Genomic DNA, 14990 nt, shown 5'->3' with positions numbered 1-14990 from the left:
CAAAAATCCTGCTGCGATCAACTCAGAATTACCCCCCATGGCCCTCATTCCGAGTTGTTCGCTCGCAAGCTGCTTTTAGCAGCATTGCACACGCTAAGCCGCCGCCTACTGGGAGTGAATCTTAGCATCTTAAAATTGCGAACGAAAGATTTGCACTATTGCGATAAGACATCTCTGTGCAGTTTCTGAGTAGCTCGAGACTTACTCTGCCAGTGCGATCAGTTCAGTGCTTGTCGTTCCTGGTTTGACGTCACAAACACACCCAGCGTTCGCCCAGACACTCCTCCGTTTCTCCAGCCATTACCGCGTTTTTCCCAGAAACGGTAGCATTTTTTCCCACACGCCCCTAAAACGGTCTGTTTCCGCCCAGAAACACCCACTTCCTGTCAATCACATTACGATCACCAGAACGATGAAAAAACGGTGAGTAATATTCCTAACTGCATAGCAAATTTACTTGGCGCAGTCGCAGTGCGAACATTGCGCATGCGCATTAAGCGGAAAATCGCTGCGATGCGAAGAAAATTACCGAGCGAACAACTCGGAATGACCACCTATGTGCACTGCAGGGAAGGCAGATTTAACATGTGCAGAGAGAGTTAGATTTGGGTGTGGTGTGTTCAATCTGCAATCTAATTTGCAGTGTAAAAATAAAGCAGTCAGTATTTACCCTGCACAGAAACAAAATAACTCACCCAAATCTAACTCTTTCTGCACATGTTATATCTGCCTCCCCTGCAGTACACATGGTTTTGCCCAACTGCTAACAAAATTCCTGCTGCGATCAACTTGGAATTACCCCCATCGAATTACCCCCATTTTCACACTGCTCGTGTATATAAGACATAGGGCCTAATTCAGTTTGGATCGTAATACGCGTTCCAACCGCAAAAACTATGAAGAGGATTGGGGCATATACGCAGGGTCCATCCTGTGCGCGTGCCTACATTTTCTCCGGGTGCCCCGCAGAAAATGCGAATGCCTCTGCCTGTCAATCAGTAGAGGGCGTACCTTCGCAGGTATATCGCGATCATGAGCCATGTCTCCCATTTTTGTCATTATAGGTGCTCTGTGAGCTGCTGGCCATGCCCCAGCCCCTCTGTCTCCCGTGAATAGACATTGAGGCTTATTCAGACCAGATCGCTTCAATTTATTTTCACCCAACGGGCAATCAGGTCTGCACTGCACAAGCGTATGCGCCACAATGCGTAAGTGCGACGGTCCGGAGATCACAAGAAGATTGACAAGAAGAGGGTGTTTGTGTGGGTTGCAACTGAATGTTTCTAGGGAGTGTCCAGAAAAACACTGGAGGGACCCGGCGTTTTGTGGGAGGATTTGTGACGTCACCTCAATGGCTGAGTAAGTGCTGAGCTGTGCAGCTCTTGTGCACATGTGATCACACACCTGCACAGCAAATTTTCCCTTCCGCTGTAGGCGGCAACTACCTGATTACAGGGATGCAAAAAACACACCCTAGCGATCAGGTCTGAATTACCCACAATGTGCATATTTGCAGAGCAACAAGCTACAGGGAGCCTTCCACCCCCCCCCCCCTTCCCCATGACTATGGGACACTGCGGCCCCCACAGGGGGGGGGGGTTGTTAGCTGGACATTCCCAAAAAAAGTGACTGTCCTGCAAAAATTGGTATAGTTGGGAGGTATGTTCAAATACATTTATTGTTTTGCATGCGGGGTAAATACTGGCTTCTTTGACATTTAGCCACAAATGCTGCACAGCTGAATTACAGTATTACACTGCAATTAACAGTTATGCTAGGACATTCCCCCTCCCAAATCTACCTCTCTCTGCATGTTACATCTGTCCCACAGTGGCGTGCGGTGAGGTCAGTGGCTAGTGAGGCACTACAGCCATAATTTCCGCCGAATCCTGCCGATGACCCTTAGCCAATGCCCGCTACTGCCTCTGAGCCGATACCCGCTGCCACCGTCAATGGCTTACAAACTCTCCCACAATCAACTGACCCAGCCCTCCACCACTAATTTCTATCTCAGTCCGATGCCGCCAATGCCCGCTGCCTGCCTGCTCATTGTTCTTGTTATATATTATACATTTTTAAAGAAAAAAAAATGAGTGTTTGGGACTGGGAAGGGTGAGGGAGGAGGACATGAATGCACTTTTGTTGTCCAGGGCTTCCATTAACTTAAAGGAGAAGGGTCTGAATGGGTTAAAAAAAATGCGTGAGGTCCCCCCTCCTTAGTATAACCAGCCTCGGGCTCTTTGAGCTGGTCCTGGTTATTTAAATACTGGGGGGAAAATTGGACAGGGGTTCCCCGTATTTAGACAACCAGCACCGGGCTCTTAGAACGGTCCAGGTTCCAAAAATACGTGGGACAAAAGATGTAGGGGTCCCCCATATTTTTAAAACCAGCACCGGGCTCCACAAGCCAGAGAGATAATGCCACAGACGGGGGACACTTTTATGTAGGTCCCTGCGGCCCTGGCATTACCCCTCCAACTAGTCACCCCTGGCCGGGGTTCCCTGGAGGAGTGGGGACCCCTTAAATCAAGAGGTTCCTCCCCTCGAGGCACCCAAGGGCCAGAGGTGAAGCCCGAGGCTGTCCCCAGCACCCCTGGGTGGTGGGTGCCGGGCTGATAGCCATGTGTGTAAAAAAAGAATATTGTTTTTGTTGTTGTGGAACTACAAGGCCCAGCAAGCCTCCCCCGCTTGCTGGTACTTGGAGAACCTCAAGTACCAGCAGGCGGGGAAATAACGGGCTTGCTGGTACCTGTAGTTCTACAACAACAAAAAATACCCAAATAAAAACACAAACACACACACCGTGACAGTAAAATTATTGAGACAGGCTGTAGCATGTGGGTGCATGTAACCCTATAAAAGTGATGGATTGGGTGACTATTACAATACCCACTGTTGCTTTCTGAAAAATTATGGATTTATAGATTGCTCTGCCGAGACATGTTTTTTTCTAAAATGCACCACAGGTATGGATGGATAGTATACTTGACGACACAGAGGTAGGTAGAGCAGTGGCCTACTGTACCGTACTGCTATATATTATATTATTTATTATTATTATTATTATCCTTTATTTATATGGCGCCACAAGGGTTCCGCAGTGCCCAATTACAGAGTACATAAACAAATAATCAAACAGGAAAACAGCAATTTACAGTTGACAACAATATAGGACAAGTACAGGGTAAATAAACATAGCTACATCAGCAGATGACACTGGAATAAGTATCAGGTGGCAGAAGACTGCTGGATTTGGTGCAGCTGAAGATTATTAAAGTAAGAAAAGAGTAAGCACATGAGGGAAGAGGGCCCTGCTCGTGAGAGCTTACATTCTAAAAGGGAGGGGTAGACAGACAGGGGTGAGACAGATGGGGTACATAGAGAGCGTGGAACAGAGGTTTAGGATGAGATTTGGCTGGGTTTGGTGAAGAAGTGGGTCTTGAGAGCCCGTTTGAAGTTTTGTAGAGAGGTGGAGAGTCTGAGGGGGAGAGATAGGGAATTCCAGAGAAGTGGTGCAGCACGTGAAAAATCTTGGAGGTAGGAGTGGGAGGAAGTAATCCGTAGGCAGGAGTCGGTGTGCATTAGCAGAGCGAAGAGGGCGGGTGGGAGTGTAAAGCGAGATAAGATCAGAGATGTAGATGGGAGAGGAGTGGGTGAGGGCTTTGTAAGCAAGTGTGAGAAGCTTGAAATGGATTCTGAAAGGGAAGGGGAGCCAGTGAAGAACTAGTAAGAGAGGAGAGGTGGACGTAGTGCGTTTGGTGAGGAAAATGAGCCGGGAAGCAGCATTGAGGATAGATTGGAGTGGAGAGAGGTATTTGTCAGGAATGCCAGTCAGGAAGAGATTACAGCAGTCCAGTCTGGAGATGACCAGTGAGTGGATAAGAGTCTTAGTAGCATCCTGGGTCAGAAAGGGTCTGATCCTGGAAATATTTTTTAGATGAAAACGGCAGGTTTGTGAGAGGTGCTGAATGTGTGGTTTGAAGGAGAGGGAGGAGTCAAGGATTACTCCAAGACAGCGCACTTGGGGGGTAGAGGAGATAGTAGTGCCATCAATAGATAATGAGATTGTAGGAGGTGAGGTTATGCGGGAGGGAGGTAGGATGATCAGCTCGGTCTTAGACATGTTAAGTTTAAGAAAGCGCTGGGACATCCAGGAAGAGATAGCAGAGAGACAGTTGGAGATACGAGTGAGGAGAGTAGGGGAGAGGTCTGGAGAGGAAAGATAGATTTGAGTGTCATCAGCATAGAGATGATATTGGAAACCAAAAGAACTAATGAGCTTACCTAGTGAGGACGTATAGAGAGAGAAGAGAAGAGGACCAAGGACAGAACCTTGGGGTACCCCTACAGTTAGTGGAAGTGAGGGGGAGGTGGAGTCATGAGAGGAGACAGAGAATGAACGGTCAGAAAGTTAGGACGACAACCAAGAGAGGGCTGTGTTACGCAGACCAATGGAGTGAAGGATTTGCAGTAGGAGAGGATGGTCCACAGTGTCAAAAGCAGCAGAGAGATCAAGTAGAATAAGTAGAGAGTAGTGTCCCTTAGATTTAGCAGCATGGAGGTCATTGCATACTTTTGTAAGGGCAGTTTCAGTGGAGTGGAGAGGACGGAAGCCAGACTGGAATGGGTCAAGCAGTGAGTGTGAGGAAAGAAAGGAAGTAAGGCGGTTGTAGACCATACGCTCAAGGAGTTTGGAGGCAAAAGGGAGGAGAGAGATGGGTCGGTAGTTGGAGAGAGTGTTTGGATCAAGGGTAGGTTTTTTAAGAATAGGAGAGATGAGAGCGTGCTTGAAGGCAGAGGGGACAGTGCCTGATGAGAGGGAGAGATTGAGAAGGTGGGAAAGATGGGAAAAAGCAGAAGAAGAGAGGTGGCAAAGGAGGCGGGAGGGGATTGGGTCAAGTGGGGAGGTGGTGAGGGGACAGGAACGAATGAGGGCCATGACTTCCTCTCCAGATGCATGGGAGAAAGATGACAGAGTTGGTGCGAGGGATGGGGAGGGTTGGTAAGGGTTGGGAGAAGGCTGGTTACTGATAGTCTGGTGTGATGTGATGTCCTGACGTATGGAGTCAATTTTGGATGTGAAGTAAGTGGCAAAGTCAAGAGCAGAGAGTGAGGAAGGGAGACGAGGTGGAGGTGGGCAGAGGAGTGAGTTGAGAGTGGCAAAGAGGCGCCGGGGGTTGGAAGACTGGGAGGAGATGAGGTTCTTGAAGTATGACTGTTTAGCAAGAGAAAGGGCAGCACTGAAGGATGAGAGCATAAGTTTGAAATGGAGGAAGTCTGCCTTAGAGCGTGATTTCCTCCAGTGTCGCTCAGCCGTACGTGAGCATTTTTGCAGATATCTGGTGCATTTGGTGTGCCAGGGTTGAGGTGTTAATTTGTGAGGGTGAATAGTGGTTGGTGGAGCAACAGAGTCAAGAGCAGAAGTAAGGGAAGCATTGTATGTGGAAGTGGCTTGTTCAGGGCATGAGAGAGAGAGAATAGGAGAGAGAAGTGAGTCAAACAGGGAGGAAAGGAATGTGGTGTCAATAGCTTCAATGTTACGCTTAGTGATGGTAGCCTTAGGAGGTAGAGATGGGGAAGTCGAGAGAGATAGGTTGAAGGAGAGCAGGTGGTGGTCAGAGAGGGGAAATGGGGAGTTGGAAAAATCAGAAATATCACAGCGGTGAGTGAAGACCAGATCCAGTGAGCTCCCATTCACATGGGAGGGTGAGGAGGTCCACTGGGAGAGACCAAGTGAAGATGTGAGGTTAAGGAGTTTAGAGGCAGGGGATTGTGTGGGGATGTCAATAGGGATGTTGAAATCGCCTAGGATAATGGTGGGAATGTCAGAAGAGAGGAAGTGAGGAAGCCAGGAAGCAAAGTTGTCGATTAATTTGGAAGCAGTGCCAGGGGGGCGGTAAATGACAGCTACTCTAAGATAAACTGGTTGGAAGAGGCATATGGCGTGGACCTCAAATGTAAAGAATATAAGGGATGGTTCTGGTGGTATGAGTTGGTAGGAGTAACTAGAAGGTAAAAGGACCCCAACACCACCCCCATGGCGACCCCCAGGTCGGGGTGTGTGTGTGAATGTAAGGCCCCCAGCAGAGAGAGCAGCAGCAGAAGTAGTGTCAGAGGGCGTAATCCAAGTTTCAGTAATGGCTAGTAGGTGTAGGGAGTTGGAAATGAAAAGGTCATGAGTGGGGACCAGTTTGTTATAAACAGATCTGGCATTCCAGAGGGCACAGGATAGGGGGTATGAGTTTGTGGGAGAGATGTGAATTAGATTTTCAGGGTTGCTGTAGCGATGAGGTGGGATTAACTTTGAGGGCAGGGATGATGAGAGAGTAGTGATGGTACGGGTGCCTGAGCTAGGAGGGGAAACTGCAGGAGGTGGGCAGGGAGGGAGGTCAGTGTGATGTGGATGGGGGTGTGGGGAGGTGACAGGGAAGGGAGAGAGGGAGCAGGGCTGAGTTGTGGGGTAGCAGGACCATGGGGCAGAGGTGAATGAAAGTGGGGTAACAGGAAAGGTGGGGGAAGGAAACAGAGGGATGGAGGGGAGACAGAGGAGGGGAGAGAGGAGGAGGTGGAGGAGACTAGGGGGGAAGGCTAAAGATACATTATTAGGTAGACACTTAGTGATGTGGGGAGTATAAGAAAACCTTGACATAGTGTTAAGTAGGTAAATAGGTTGAGGGAAAGTGGAAGTAGGAGAGGAGACTGTAAGGCAATCCGAGCAGAAGAATTGCAGAAATGCAGGTGAGAAAAGCTGTGTAGGCTCAAGGGGTGTAGATTTAGTATGAAATGAGTCAAAAGCGTAGATAAAGTGGGTGCAGAAAAGTATTTGGAGTGTAAGAAATGAAAGGATTGTGAGAGGTTTAAGAAGCAATGGTAATTATGTTAGATGTTTTAAGTGTTTGCAGGTAAAATTGCATTGGTGCAGCTGTGCTTAAAAAACAAAATTACAATAATACAGATACAGGCATTTGTAGGTGAAATGGATGGTTTATGAAATGTCCAAGTAAGGTAGTTCTGTGCTATGTAATCAGATGCAACAATCAGGAGGTGAGTGATCTGAGGAGTAAGTGACTCACATTTGTTATTAGTTCTTCAGTTTTCTTTGTTTTGTTAGATTGGTGTGCTTCTGTTTTCCTTCTTTTTCACTTCGATTGAACGCTGATTGAACACTGCTGTTATGTGTCAATTTTATCACGGTTTGATAAAAATGCACGCTTAGATCAATAAATGCACAGCCAAATGGCTTTGCACAGCCTACACCATTGGACTTAAGTAGAAGACTATTACAAGTGAAACCAATAATTGAAATCTGTAACCACACCCCACCCCCTCAAATGCCAGGCAATAAATTACCTTAAAAACAACAACCAGGCATTCCACAAAGACTAAACTGGGTCTATATCATTCAAAACTTTAAAAAAGTACTTCAAAATCACATACTATGCAATAATGTTTCAATTTGCATTACCCAGCAGAATTAGCTTTGCATATATAGATATAGTGCAGCAGAATATATTGGTGGTTGTAGTCAATTGTAATTACCTGTAGGTGACAAGAAGAGAAGAAACGTCAATTCACAATCGATATCAGCTGAAGATAAATTAATGCTGATTGAACACTGCTGTTATGTGTCAATTTTATCACGCTTTGATAAAAATGCATGCTTAGATCAATAAATGCACAGCCAAACGGCTTTGCACAGCCTACACCATTGGACTTAAGTAGAAGACTATTACAAGTGAAACCAATAATTGAAATCTGTAACCACACCCCACCCCCTCAAATGCCAGGCAATAAATTACCTTAAAAACAACAACCAGGCATTCCACAAAGATTAAACTGGGTCTATATCATTCAAAACTTTAAAAAAGTACTTCAAAATCACATACTATGCAATAATGTTTCAATTTGCATTACCCAGCAGAATTAGCTTTGCATATATAGATATAGTGCAGCAGAATATATTGGTGGTTGTAGTCAATTGTAATTACTCAGCAGAATTAGCTTTGCATATATAGATATAGTGCAGCAGAATATATTGGTGGTTGTAGTCAATTGTAATTACCCAGCAGAATTAGCTTTGCAAATATAGATATAGTGCAGCAGAATATATTGGTGGTTTTAGTCAGTTGTAATTACCCAGCAGAATTAGCTTTGCATATATATAGTGCAGCAGAATATATTGGTGGTTGTAGTCAAATTAAGCAGACGGGAGAAGTCAGGATAGTGCGCAAGGGCATAGAAGGGAGCGGCTCAAGAAAAGAGAAGTGGAAACAGACAGCAAACTAGGCTGGAGAGAGACCTGAGACAAAGAGATCTGAATTATACGAGAGCCGACCAGGGGAAAAACAAATTATGCAGTCAAGTTTCCCACATTTGGAAAAATCACAGGAGCAGCACACCCAGAGTGCAATGAGTGAGCCTTGCCCTGGGAGAAGCACCTTCATGATCATAGTATATCACCTGGCAGGTAAGTAGGAGTTGGGCTAGAGCTGGGGAGGGTCGCTGCTCGGGCACCCCCCTGTCAAGTGAAGGAGATCCAACTGAGGCAGCACAAGGAATCTCTCGAAAGAAGAACAAGGCTAGAGGAAGATCTGAGACAAATAAATCTGACTTTTACCAGAGCTGACCAGAGGAAAGAACAAACACAGTCCCCCACTACCACAAATAATGCAGTCGAGTTTCCCACATTTGGGGAAATCATACGGGTCAGCATACCCAGAATACAATGAATGAACCTCACCCTGGGAGAACAATCTTCATGACCATGGTATCTCCTATGCAAAATAAGTATGATTTGGGATAGGGCTTGGGAGGGCCGCTGCTCAGGCACATCTCTGTCAAGTAAAGGAGATTCAACTGAGGCAGCACAAGGGAACTCTCATCTGGGGACAACAACTGCAGGGAGAACACATATTTTCAGATGAACATGGGAGGGCAGAAGGCTACCTAATACTGAAGCACCCCCAAACAACAAACCAAATGCAACAACTAGTGCAAGCATTCCTGGGGGAAGGCCTGCAGCAGATGGATTTGCATATGGTGATGTCATCCAAGCAGTGGGTCAAAGTTGGCTTCAACCCTCGTCTGCATATGAAAAGAGAAAAGGGGCGTGCAGGGCATGGCAGCATTTTTCGGCGCTTGGATGACCCCTAGTTCGCATTAAACACCTCCACCCTCCTTCGGTGTGGGGCTCATGTTGGCTATGCCCCAGCCCCGAAGCATTCAAGCTGATTTCTTGCAGCAGCTGGGCACTGTAACAGCTCCAGAGCTGCTCTGTAAGGCAAATAAAAGGGTGTGGGACCTGCAGCACTACCTGTAGTTCGCATTGTGCGTTGGAAGGCACAAAGTAAGCAGACGGGAGAAGTCAGGATAGTGCGCAAGGGCATAGAAGGGAGCAGCTCAAGAAAAGAGAAGTGGAAACAGACAGCAAACTAGGCTGGAGAGAGACCTGAGACAAAGAGATCTGAATTATACGAGAGCCGACCAGGGGAAACACAAATTATGCAGTCAAGTTTCCCACATTTGGGGAAATCGCAGGAGCAGCACACCCAGAGTGCAATGGGTGAGCCTTGCCCTGGGAGAAGCACCTTCGTGATTATAGTATCTCACCTGGCAGGTTAGTAGGAGTTGGGCTAGAGCTGGGGAGGGTCGCTGCTCGGGCACCCCCCTGTCAAGTGAAGGAGATCCAACTGAGGCAGCACAAGGGAACTCTCGAAATAAGAACAAGGCTAGAGGAAGATCTGAGACAAAGAAATCTGACTTTTACCAGAGCTGACATCACATCACACCAGACTATCAGTAACCAGCCTTCTCCCATCCCTTACCAACCCTCCCCATCCCTCGCACCAACTCTGTCATCTTTCTCCCATGCATCTGGAGAGGAAGTCATGGCCCTCATTCGTTCCTGTCCCCTCACCACCTCCCCACTTGACCCTATCCCCTCCCGCCTCCTCTGCCACATCTCTTCTTCTGCTTGTTCCCATCTTTCCCACCTTCTCAATCTCTCCCTCTCATCAGGCACTGTCCCCTCTGCCTTCAACCACGCTCTCATCTCTCCTATTCTTAAAAAACCTACCCTTGATCCAAACACTCTCTCCAACTACCGACCCATCTCTCTTCTCCCTTTTGCCTCCAAACTCCTTGAGCGTATTGTCTACAACCGCCTTACTTCCTTTCTTTCCTCACACTCACTGCTTGACCCATTCCAGTCTGGCTTCCGTCCTCTCCACTCCACTGAAACTGCCCTTACAAAAGTATGCAATGACCTCCATGCTGCTAAATCTAAGGGACACTACTCTCTACTTATTCTACTTGATCTCTCTGCTGCTTTTGACACTGTGGACCATCCTCTCCTACTGCAAATCCTTCACTCCATTGGTCTGCGTAACACTGCCCTCTCTTGGTTGTCGTCCTACCTTTCTGACCGTTCATTCTCTGTCTCCTCTCATGACTCCACCTCCCCCTCACTTCCACTAACTGTAGGGGTACCCCAAGGTTCTGTCCTTGGTCCTCTTCTCTCTCTATACGTCCTCACTAGGTAAGCTCATTAGTTCTTTTGGTTTCCAATATCATCTCTATGCTGATGACACTCAAATCTATCTTTCCTCTCCAGACCTCTCCCCTACTCTCCTCACTCGTATCTCCAACTGTCTCTCTGCTATCTCTTCCTGGATGTCCCAGCGCTTTCTTAAACTTAACATGTCTAAGATCGAGCTGATCATCTTCCCTCCCTCCCGCATAACCTCACCTCCTACAATCTCATTATCTATTGATGGCACTACTATCTCCTCTACCCCCCAAGTGCGCTGTCTTGGAGTAATCCTTGACTCCTCCCTCTCCTTCAAACCACACATTCAGCACCTCTTACAAACCTGCCGTTTTCATCTAAAAAATATTTCCAGGATCAGACCCTTTCTGACCCAGGATGCTACTAAGACTCTTATCCACTCACTGGTCATCTCCAGACTGGACTACTGTAATCTCCTCCTGACTGGCATTCCTGACAAATACCTCTCTCCACTCCAATATATCGTCAATGCTGCTGCCCGGCTCATTTTCCTCACCAAATGCACTACGTCCACCTCTCCTCTCTTACTAGTCCTTCCCTGGCTCCCCTTCCCTTTCAGAATCCATTTCAAGCTTCTCACACTTGCTTACAAAGCCCCTAACCACTCCTCTCTCATCTACATCTCTGATCTTATCTCGCTTTACACTCCCACCCGTCCTCTTCGCTCTGCTAATGCACGCCGACTCTCCTGCCTACGGATTACTTCCTCCCACTCCTACCTCCAAGATTTTTCACGTGCTGCACCACTTCTCTGGAATTCCCTACCTCTCCCCCTCAGACTCTCCACCTCTCTACAAAACTTCAAATGGGCTCTCAAGACCCACTTCTTCACCAAACCCAGCCAAATCTCATCCTAAACCTCTGTTCCACGCTCTCTATGTACCCCATCTGTCTCACCCCTGTCTGTCTACCCCTCCCCTTTAGAATGTAAGCTCTCACGAGCAGGGCCCTCTTCCCTCATGTGCTTACTCTTTTCTTACTTTAATAATCTTCAGCTGCACCAAATCCAGCAGTCTTCTGCCACCTGATACTTATTCCAGTGTCATCTGCTGATGTAGCTATGTTTATTTACCCTGTACTTGTCCTATATTGTCATCAACTGTAAGTTGCTGTTTTCCTGTTTGATTATTTGTTTATGTACTCTGTAATTGGGTGCTGCGGAACCCTTGTGGCGCCATATAAATAAAGGATAATAATAATAATAAATAATATAATATATAGCAGTACGGTACAGTAGGCCACTGCTCTACCTACCTCTGTGTCATCAAGTATACTATCCATCCATACCTGTGGTGCATTTTAGAAAAAAAACATATCTCGGCAGAGCAATCTATAAATCCATCATTTTTCAGACAGCAACAGTGGGTATTGTAATAGTCACCCAATCCATCACTTTTATAGGGTTACATGCATCCACATGCTACAGCCTGTCTCAATAATTTTACTGTCACGGTGTGTGTGTTTGTGTTTTTATTTGGGTATTTTTTTGTTGTTGTAGAACTACAGGTACCAGCGAGCCCGTTATTTCCCCGCCTGCTGGTACTTGAGGTTCTCCAAGTACCAGCAAGTGGGGGAGGCTTGCTGGGCCTTGTACTTCCACAACAAAAAAACAATGTTCTTTTTTTACACTTATGGCTATCAGCCCGGCACCCACCACCCAGGGGTGCTGGGGACAGCCTCGGGCTTCACCCCTGGCCCTTGGGTGCCTCGAGGGGAGGAACCTCTTGATTTAAGGGGTCCCCACTCCTCCAGGGAACCCCGGCCAGGGGTGACTAGTTGGAGGGGTAATGCCAGGGCCGCAGGGACCTACATAAAAGTGTCCCCCGTCTGTGGCATTATCTCTCTGGCTAGTGGAGCCCGGTGCTGGTTTTAAAAATATGGGGGACCCCTACATCTTTTGTCCCACGTATTTTTGGAACCAGGACCCGTCTAAGAGCCCGGTGCTGGTTGTCTAAATACGGGGAACCTCTGTCCATTTTTCCCCCCAGTATTTAAATAACCAGGACCGGCTCAAAGAGGCTGGTTATACTAAGGAGGGGGGACCTCACACATTTTTTTTTAACCCATTCAGACCCTTCTCCTTTAAGTTAATGGAAGCCCTGGACAACAAAAGTGCATTCATGTCCTCCTCCCTCACCCTTCCCAGTCCCAAACACTCATTTTTTTTTTCTTTAAAAATTTATAATATATCACAAGAACAATGAGCAGGGCATTGGCGGCATCGGACTGAGATAGAAATTAGTGGTGGAGGGCTGGGTCAGTTGATTGTGGGAGAGTTTGTAAGCCATTGGCGGTGGCAGTGGGTATCGGCTCAGAGGCAGTAGCGGGCATTGGCTAAGGGTCATCGGCAGAATTCAGCGGACATTATGGCTGTAGTGCCTCACTAGCCACTGACCTCACCGCACGCCACTGTGGGACAGATGTAACATGCAGAGAGAGGTAGATTTTGGGAGAAGGAATGTCCTAGCATAACTGTTAATTGCAGTGTAATACTGTAATTCAACTGTGCAGCATTTGTGGCTAAATGTCAAAGAAGCCAGTATTTACCCTGCATGCAAAACAATAAATGTATTTGCACATACCTCCCAACTAACCCAATTTTTGCAGGACAGTCACTTTTTTGGGAATGTCCAGCTAACCCAAACAACCCCCCCCCCCCCCCAGTGTCCCATAGTCATGGGGAAGGGGGGGGTGGAAGGCTCCCTGTAGCTTGTTGCTCTGCAAATATGCACATTGTGGGTAATTCAGACCTGATCGCTAGGGTGTGTTTTTTGCATCCCTGTGCTCAGGTAGTTGACGCCTACAGCGGAAGGGAAAATTTGCTGTGCAGGTGTGTGATCACATGTGCACAAGAGCTGCACAGCTCAGCACTTACTCAGCCATTGAGGTGACGTCACAAATCCTCCCACAAAACGCCGGGTCCCTCCAGTGTTTTTCCGGACACTCCCTAGAAACATTCAGTTGCCACCCACACAAACACCCTCTTCTTCTCAATCTTCTTGTGATCTCCGGACCGTCGCACCTACGCATTGTGGCGCATACGCATGTGCAGTGCAGACCTGATTGCCCGCTGGGTGAAAATAAATTGAAGCGATCTGGTCTGAATAAGCCACAATGTCTATTCACGGGAGACAGAGGGGCTGGGGCATGGTCAGCAGCTCACAGAGCACCTATAATGACAAAAATGGGAGACATGGCTCATGATCGCGATATACCTGCGAAGGTACGCCCTCTACTGATTGACAGGCAGAGGCATTCGCATTTTCTGCGGGGCACCCGGAGAAAATGTAGGCACATGCACAGGATGGACCCTGCGTATATGCCCCCATCCTCTTCATAGTTTTTGCGGTTGGAACGAGCAGTGTGAAAACATCAATCGATGGGGGTAATTCCAAGTTGATCGCAGCAGGAATTTTGTTAGCAGTTGGGCAAAACCATGTGTACTGCAGGGGAGGCAGATATAACATGTGCTGAAAGAGTTAGATTTGGGTGAGTTAATTTGTTTCTGTGCATGGTAAATACTGACTGCTTTATTTTTACACTGCAAATCAGATTGCAGATTGAACACACCACACCCAAATCTAACTCTGGTGGTCATTCCGAGTTGTTCGCTCGGTAATTTTCTTCGCATCGCAGCGATTTTCCGATTATTGCGCATGCGCAATGTTCGCACTGTGACTGCGCCAAGTAAATTTGCTATACAGTTAGGAATTTTACTCACGGCATTACGAGGTTTTTTCTTCGTTCTGGTGATCGGAGTGTGATTGACAGGAAGTGGGTGTTTCTGGGCGGAAACTGGTCATTTTATGGGCGTGTGGGAAAAAACGCTACCGTTTCTGGGAAAAACGCGGGAGTGGCTGGAGAAACGGAGGAGTGTCTGGGCGAACGCTGGGTGTGTTTGTGACGTCAAACCAGGAACGACAAGCACTGAACTGATCGCACTGGCAGAGTAAGTCTCGAGCTATTCAGAAACTGCACAGAGATGTCTTTTCGCAATATTGCGAATCTTTCTTTCGCAATTTTAAGATGCTAAGATTCACTCCCAGTAGGCGGCGGCTTAGCGTGTGCAATGATGCTAAAAGCAGCTTGCGAGCGATCAACTCGGAATGAGGGCCTCTCTCTGCACATGTTAAATCTGCCTTCCCTGCAGTGCACATGGGGGGTAATTCTGAGTTGATCGCAGCAGGATTTTTGTTAGCAGTTGGGCAAAACCATGTGCACTGCATTTACGAACAGATGATTTTTTATATAAATTTTAAAATGTTAGTAAATGTGTGTTTTTTTCAACCTGGAAGCCCAACATCGATTAAGATCGATCTTAAATAGACCCCTGGGTTTTAAGGATAACCATGGTTGAGTCCAATGGTTAATTCACATTGACCGAAGTTCTAATTAAGTAGTGATGTGCACCGGAAATTTTTCG

General features: G+C 47.1%; 3 non-coding genes across 3 annotated transcripts; all 3 read right to left on the bottom strand.

Annotated features, from left to right (window-relative positions):
- Nucleotides 1-8312: 8312 nt before the first annotated feature.
- LOC134899626 (U1 spliceosomal RNA) lies at nt 8313-8475 on the bottom strand. Its single transcript, XR_010173279.1, has one exon. It is a non-coding gene; the product is annotated as a U1 spliceosomal RNA (small nuclear RNA).
- A 152-nt stretch (nt 8476-8627) lies between these two features.
- Nucleotides 8628-8791, bottom strand: LOC134899025 (U1 spliceosomal RNA). Its single transcript, XR_010172711.1, has one exon. It is a non-coding gene; the product is annotated as a U1 spliceosomal RNA (small nuclear RNA).
- Nucleotides 8792-9461: 670 nt separating this feature from the next.
- LOC134899405 (U1 spliceosomal RNA) lies at nt 9462-9624 on the bottom strand. Its single transcript, XR_010173081.1, has one exon. It is a non-coding gene; the product is annotated as a U1 spliceosomal RNA (small nuclear RNA).
- Nucleotides 9625-14990: the final 5366 nt, after the last annotated feature.

This window comes from Pseudophryne corroboree, chromosome 3 (genome assembly GCF_028390025.1).
Source record: "Pseudophryne corroboree isolate aPseCor3 chromosome 3, aPseCor3.hap2, whole genome shotgun sequence".
NCBI lineage: Eukaryota > Metazoa > Chordata > Amphibia > Anura > Myobatrachidae > Pseudophryne > Pseudophryne corroboree.
The sequence above is the reverse complement of the archived record's forward strand: the minus strand, read 5'-3'. Positions and strand labels throughout refer to the sequence as shown.